Raw genomic sequence first — 8,331 nt, 5'->3', positions numbered from 1 at the left:
GGTTAAGGGTCATCAAGGAAGTCAAGTCTCATACCAGCATTTTTAATTTTCAATAAACGAAAAACTAAGGGTAGATCGCTGAAATGTCCAAAACAATTTTCTCCGATAAGCTGAAAGTGTTGCCTAGTGATGACTCATTGAAATCCAACCTCAAACAACCATTTTTTGATAGTTCCAAAGCTCTTAATCTGTTAAACCGGTACCAAAAAAAAAAACGTTCAAAAAAGTGATCAAAAATATAATCAAACTTGTTCATTTCGAAACAACTGTTTCCACTAAAATGCTTCCAGTTTCTTTTAAAAGAGAAGTTTTGGACCGAAAAGTATCAGAAATTGAAGAAGGAGGGTGAAGCCACCTAAAATATAGATTTTACGAAGTATAAGTTGGAGAAACTGATCAATACCATGACTGAAAAAAGTGTGCGCCGGCCAATGGGAGATACCAAGAAAAAAGTAGAAATTTCTTTAACAAAAAACGGTAAATATTTTTTTTTCAAATTTTTTCATGAAAGATCATAACATTACCTTCATTTTCTTCATAGAAAGTATTTCGTTCAAACGAATGGTTTTTAAGATACAGGTATTCGTAACTGTCCCATTTCTAAAAGAACTAAGCTTTAAAATGCAGCTTGGTAAATTTGAGTTCAGTGCAACATTGATGCTGATTTTTTTTAATAAAAAAGTCACTTTTTCCAATAATCTTTGTTTTTTTTTGCTAAAGCTCATTTCAAATCCTAGAGCCATCAAAATTTGCACAGTTGTTTTTGAACCTAAAAGAAACCCAAAAACTTTTGATACTTTTTTGGCCCGATTCTGACCAGTCTAGATAGGTGGTATACCATAAAGTTATCGGACCATTATTATCGGGGTCCACATCAATCCAGAGTGCTTCCTAAAAGTCAATAACATTACTTTCTGTTCACACTTAAGCATCGTTTTTTTCTGAGTTCATCTATGCTTGCTAATTAATTGTTATGCTAGTTTACTTTATTATAGTCAAGGAAGGGTTTTAAATATATTTTATTCATATAATTCGGCTTTCCAACGACTATTCCACGAAAATATAGGTCATAAAGTGATCCCAAAATCTTCGGAAAAGGGACGAATATATATATCAGTATCAATTATTAAAGTTTACAGCGTTGTACATTGTGGTCCAGAAATGAAATTTAGCGGAAAACAATTATTTGAATCTTTCATATAAGATTGCTACACTGCTATCTTAGACAAACTTTTACAACAACTAAAGGCGGCCATTTTGAATGAAATAATTTTATGGTGGTTCATTCACTGAGATATGAAAATTATTTTCTAACTGTGAAAAGATAGAGGCCTACATTGTTCTACAATATTTTCCAAGACGTTAAACATCTATCTCTTGGAATAAAAGTTTTAAGGCAATTTGTTTTATAAAATTAGGGTGGTCCTACAAAAAACTGGTTTTTTGTTATATCTTTTCAGGGTGATATTTTATCAAAAATATTTGTTACGCAAGGTTTTAGTTTATAGATAATCATCATGCGCATCTTTTGGGAAAAACCGATTGCTAAAATTTGTTTCTGTTTTGAAGTTATTAGGCAATTTGTGTTGAAAAATGACTAATTTTGAGCTACGATAACTCTAAATAGAGCAAGTCGAAAATTTTATCGTTGAATGCATTTAAAAGTTCATGTTACAGTTTTCATCTGAATCAAAGCAATCGAAAAATTCCTTTTAATTCAACTACGGTAAATGAAAAATTCATATACCAGTATTTCGATAGCAACTTACTACCTTCTTCAGTGAACGTTTTCGATTGAAGAAGGTAGTAAGTTGCTATCGAAATACTGGTATATGAACTTTTCATTTACCGTGGTTGAATTAAAAGGAATATTTCGATTGCTTTGATTCAGTTGAATCATTCAACCAAGTAGGCTCATACCACAACAGACAGTTTTCATAATATGAAAAAACTAGAGGTATGTTTTTTGTTTAAAGCAGTGATTTTCAAAGTGGTCCCTAACACCCCCAGAGGGGAGTTGAGAGCCTTCAAAGGGGCGGTAAATGAGCCCAGATCTACCATTTTTTGTTGCATTTTTATACAAATATGTTCTCAAATTATCCCAGGGGGGGGGGGCGGCGAGCTCCAAAGTATCTAGATATGGGAGCGATGAGTGAAAAAAGTTTGAAAACCACTGGTTTAAAGTGTTTAATCATTGTTCGAAGTTTAGTAAAAATCGCTAAAATCAGAAAAATTAATAGAACTTGTATTTGTGTTCTTTAAATTTAGAAACTACTGGACCGATTACTGTGAAATTTGACATGAAGTTGTTTCTCGACTAAACAATTGTTCAAGTAAAGTTTGATTCCCTCCCATATTCGGGAAGGAGAACTTTCTTACACAATTGTCTTGGATTAATGATGGCGTCAGATAGCGAAATTCTAGTTTAGTCTTTCAAACCAATACTCATATTGTGGGAATTTCATGTGATTTTCAGTTATTAAATAAAATCATGTTGATGTTTAGTGGAAGCCGCCATCTTGGATTTCGTGATGAATTCGAAATTCGACTTCTACTAATTTAGCTATTTCTCGACTCTCGATACTCATATTGTTGGGGTTTCATTTGATTTCTAGTAATTTACAGCATTTCGAAGTTTAGCGGAAGCCGCCACCTTGCATTTCAATATTGCGTCAGATAGAGAAATTCGACTTGTACTCTTTAATCCTTTTGACTACTACCCATATTGTGGGGTTTTCCTGCGATTTTCAGTGGTTTATAACATGTTGAATGTAAATCGAAAGCCGTCATCTTGGATTTCAAGATGGCATCAGATAGCGCAAATCGACTTCTAGAATTCAAGACGGGGCGTTGGACAACGAAACTCGTTTAGCCCTTTCACCTAATACCTATATTAAAAATGTTTCATAAAATTTTCAGTAATTTACAGCTTTGAAAATAAAATCCATTTTGGATTAATGATGATGTGAAGCAACAAATTTTGTTCCTACTAGTTGGGCCCTTTCACTCAATACTCATATTGCAGAGATATTCATACCACTTCCGGTGATTGGAAGTTTATCATTTTATATATTTTTTAACTTTAACCAAAATCCAACTCACATAACTCACAAAAATGTGTTAAAATGGGAATTCAAATTCAAATATGTGCAATCCAATCTGACCATGTCCTGTTTTGACATCTTAATCGAGAACTAAGTTTTATGACGATTTTATAATCAAGCACTGAGTGCTATTATAAAACATGCAAAAGAAAGCTTGGAGCAAACTTATAAGTTTGTGTTTTATTGTCGTTTTAACAGAGCTTTCATAACTCTTATAAAAATCTTTTAAAGCCTCATTAGCGTTTTCAAAACTACCTGAAAACAAATAGTTTAAACAAGAAATTGAGCGTTTTTCATGGCTGTAATAAAACCGTCATAAAATAAGCTGCACAAAAAAATGTAGTGCAGCTGCACATATTTTTGTAGTTTTTCACGTTTCACACTTCATAATTTTTCATTTTAATATTGACCCTTAACGATAATTGATGGCGATGATGACGATGACGATGATGATGGCGGTGGGTGGCGGAAGGCAGTGAGCGGTGGCGGTCCTTTGGTAGTGGTAAGCTGTAGGTGGCGGTGGATGGCTCGGTGTTGGGAAGCAAAACAAAAAAAAAATATTGCGAAACTATCATTAGTCGGATGTTTGCGCAGGTTCATGATGAGGACTGACAGCTGGTGGTACCTCCAGCGAGATTTAATCTCTTTGAAGGATGTACACTTGGATCACTGATCAGTTAGGGACGTATTGGCGGATGGTTTTTCAGATTATGTAGTTAGAGATTTTGTTACGAATATGTTGTTTGCACATATTTTTAAATTTGATAAGATTCCTTTCTTCTTTCAAATTATTTGGCAGCTGATTGTACTTCGACTTGGAGAAGTAATTGTAAGATGCTTTAGTAAGATTCGACTTTGGACATCTAACTTCCAGCATTTGGTTTCTTCGCAGATTGTAGCGGTGGTTACGGATTTGTAGTGTTTCGTTGTGGTGGGTTGATGGGTTGTTCAATTTATTGTGGATTTGAACGAGGCATTGTAGTTCTCTCAATGCTAGAATGGGCATTATAGATTCCGCAGCTTCTGTGTAAATACTCATTGTTGGGTGCAATCATGTTTTATTGTAGATTGTCCAAGCATCGATTTTGAGTGGCTTGAAGCGACTTTAATTTTGTTTTCGTGGCACTTCCATATATCCACGTAATTCAATCTGGATTGAACGAATGCCACATGGCTTCTAACTGCTTCGTAGGGACTAACTTTGATACTTTCCATAAGAGGCCGCAGAGAGCGCTGATATCGTTTTTTTTTGTTAATGTGGGGGTGCCCAGATAGTTTGATATCAAAAGTTAGGCCCAGATATTTATAGCTATCGACGTTTTCTATGACAGTCGAGTCGATGGTCAAAACTCGGTGCTCTTCAAGTCGTTTTCTAGGTGAATGGAACACCATGTACTTTGTTTTGGACAGGTTTAGCGATAGCAAGTTTTCGGCAAAATACCTTATTAACATGTGCATGTCATGTTTTATCCGACTAATCAAATCGTCTGCGTCTCTTCCAATATATGTTAACGATGTGTCGTCAGCAAATAAGCGTGTTTTACCTTTGAGCGCTAGTTTCGGTAGATCGTTCACGTACAGTAAGAACATTAGTGGTCCTATGTTACTATTTCGCGTCTACTCTTCTCGAATCTTGTTCATTAACTGGTCATGTTGGCACTCACACTCGCTACCGTCAGTGCGCTCGAGCATTAACGGAAATCCGTTGCTTATAACGTTTGAAATACGCGTTCATATGTGTCTAGTTATTATCGATTTATAACTAGAAACATTACATTATCATTCTAGTACATAGTAAATCCGAATGTAATTCTGTCATTCATCTACCCAATCCTAATCCCTACAAAATGTACTTTGGGTATCGTTTATTCCTACGTATTGGACACGGTCGGATAGGTGACTCCGAATCAGATCATTAGCTGTTCCTCGAATTCCATAATAGTTCAGTTTATCTAACAACAGCTCGTGGTCTGCGATATCGAAGGCTTTTTTGAGATCGAGAAAAAGAACTGCAGCAAACTGTTGATTTTCGAACGCATCGTAGATTTCGTCAGACAACTCACTTGCAGCGGTCACTGTACTAGATCCGGTTCTAAAGCCATATTGATGACTGTAGAGAAGTTGATGTGACTGAAGGAAACCAATTAATCTGCAAACTAGCAGTTGTTCCAATATTTTACTCAAGATTGAAAGTACAGATACATGTCTATAGTTGTTAACGTCAGTTTTTTGTCCACTTTTGTATATTGGGACGATCCGTGCAATTTTCAGAAAACTTGGGAATGTACCGGTCATAATACTTTCGTTGAATACATGTTTCAGAAGATCAACAAAAAGAACATGATGCCTTTTCACAAATAAGTCCGAAATTCCGTCTGGTCTGCTCTTTTTTGCATCCAAGTTATAAATTTTGATCTAAACTTCCTGCTCAGTTGTTGGATTCAGAGCATTTGTCAATGTTCCATATTTATTTATGTTGCGTTGACTACAAATGGTGGAGGCAAGCTGGGGTCCCACATTCGCAAAAAAATCGTTAAAGTGGCTGGCAACTGACAAAGAATCGCTGGTGGCTTTTCCGTTCATGTTCAGTATTATTTTATTGGTTTTCACATTTTCCCGATTGGTCAGAGAGTTTATAGTTTTCCTCTTGGGAAGAAAACTTTTGTTGTGATGCAATTCAAGGATTTCAATTTTTGTTATTTCAAACACCATCTAATACATTAAAGACCGCAAAGAAATTCAAACCCGAGAACACCAAAATTTGGCATCCTCTATCTGGACCACTGGACCAATTTCTACAAAATTGAGCGCTATTTTTTCCAGCCTTGGGTTAGAATTAGCTTCGTCATCGCGATTTTTTTTCTGTCGCAAACTTCAAGAACCGTTAAATCTTTAAACAATGAAACGGTGAATGTAAAAGAAGAGAAGTTTTAAAATTAATAAACTTGATTTCTGACGTAAATTCACACAGTGAAATCAAAACTGTTTTTTTATATAAATGTTCGTCTAGAATACTAATCTATTTTCTTAAACAGTTTAGATTTTTACAATGCTCTTAAAACACATTCAAACAAATATTTTCTAAACAAACAAAAAGTATGATTTTTATTATATTTTAAAAATCCTCTTTAGTGACATGAATTTACGTACATGCGGCATTTTTCAATAGATCTAAAGAAATGAGTGATGGAATGAGAATCAGTTTTACTACTCTACACTTTGCTTTTTATCATATTCATACTCAAAATTGCTGCATGCTGCTTACTTGGTTCAGTGTATGTCAGTCAGCGAGTGAACCGAAAGAAGCAGCGCGTGATTCCCCCAGCTGGCGTAATTCTGCGGCCCGCCGGAACTGCTTTCGAACGTCGGTCTAGCCTCCACAGTTGGATCTGATTAGATTTTGTATTTACACGGGAACACGAAAGGAAACGCAAATCGTGTTTTTTTCTTGTCGACAGGACATAAAGGTTCGAAGGGATTCCCAGACATTCCGAACAAATTTATTGATGTCCAAGCTCCCTAAAACTTATTAGAAAGCAGTGATTAATTGTTTCCTTATTCACTGTATCCATTCTTGCAGCTTCATCTTCTGTTCACCTCGTTTTCTTTTTTAATTCTGCGCCATAGTTACATAAGTAAACAAATGGTGTCAAATTCTGCGCATTGATAAATTAATTGTTTTTATTTGAAAAACATTTTTTTTCTCAAAAATTGTTAGTCAAAATTGCAGTCATGTTCAAGATGACTAAATGTAAAAAGTATGTAAACGTAAAAAGGCATTTTTTCATTTCATTTTTGTTTGTTAATAGCGTAAGATTTTACATCTTTTTTATGCTACATCGCGTGTTATGTGTATCATTATATGCACCATCTATCTTTCATTGCACTATTTTCAATAAGAAAATACTGTTCACCTTGATGAATTAGTATTTTTAGTGGTTCTTGCAGTTGAGCTGCACTGCTAACGGTGGCCATTTTGCTCCGGTACATTCAATTTTAAAATAAATGGAAACAAATTGAGGATAATCAATTATTGAAGAGATTCTGGTTGAATAAAGGATATTTCATTTATCTAATCTTGATATATTTATGTCTGAAAATGAAATTTCGTCACGGTAGTTATTACTAATTTAAGTTGGAAAATTATTAAAAATGGCATTCATGATTGCAAAAAAAAAAACAAATGGTTTTTGAGAATCGTTAATTACGTGAGACCATACGGGAAAAGTCAAGAAAAATGCGGGAAATCATACATTTAAATTGAGTGGCCACCCTGTCCAAGCCCGTTGACCAAAATTCGCTGGTTTTTCTTCAGGTGGTCAATGAGAAGCCTAATAAACATTTGCCCGTTGAAAACGATTGAAATTTCCGAAAATGTTGCGAGTTATGGACTAATTTCTGAATTGAGAATATTACATAAAATGGTGCATCCTCAAAGTTTTTGTTTGTTTTGTTGACCTTGCTTGCTGTTAATCAACAAACGGTTTCGAAAGTGTTGTTACATTTAGGCAAACATATTAACATTATTAGATTTGTGCTAAACATTGTCATTTTTTAAATATTCATAGTGTGTGTTTAACCCGCTGTGTCCTTCTTTTGCGACTTTCCCCTACATTTGAAAGAAAAGAATCTTGTTTTAGTAATTGACTTTGAAATTTCAGAAGCGAAAAGGTTGATCAATGAAAACCCCCGGTTAATATTTGACGTCAAAGCTCAGAATATGGAATGTTGCGTTGAACAACTCGAATTTTCAGTCGCGCTGTTTGAGGTCTCGGCTTTCATCTTCCCGTAAGGAAGTTTGAGGTCACTGCATCCCACACGACACAACATCTCTCCCAAAGCTCTTCTCGTCGGCTGAACTTTTTTCCTTCTTATAATCTAAACTAGGTGTGATTGAAGTTTTGCAGCTTCATCGTCATCAATACGACACTGGAGTTGACAGGTTGGTTATTGATTGAGGTGTTGGCCGTTCGTTAGAGAAACCACGCCAATCGGAAAAGTCATCGCTCCTGATTTGGCACGGCTGAGAGCGTAAAAACCCAGAGGTTTATTAGGTGCTATTCTGTTGAGACCGGTATATGTATGTAGTGCGCGGTATTTGAAATGCTCATTGGCCATTCACGCTATACGAAAGTGAGGAAGAAAAGCACCTAACGCCTTATTGTTCGAAGTAAGAAGATGTTCAAACATTTGTTATGAAGAAAGTAGAAAATCAGGTGTCCCAATT

Source organism: Uranotaenia lowii, chromosome 2 (genome assembly GCF_029784155.1).
Source record: "Uranotaenia lowii strain MFRU-FL chromosome 2, ASM2978415v1, whole genome shotgun sequence".
Lineage (NCBI taxonomy): Eukaryota > Metazoa > Arthropoda > Insecta > Diptera > Culicidae > Uranotaenia > Uranotaenia lowii.
The sequence above is the reverse complement of the archived record's forward strand: the minus strand, read 5'-3'. Positions refer to the sequence as shown.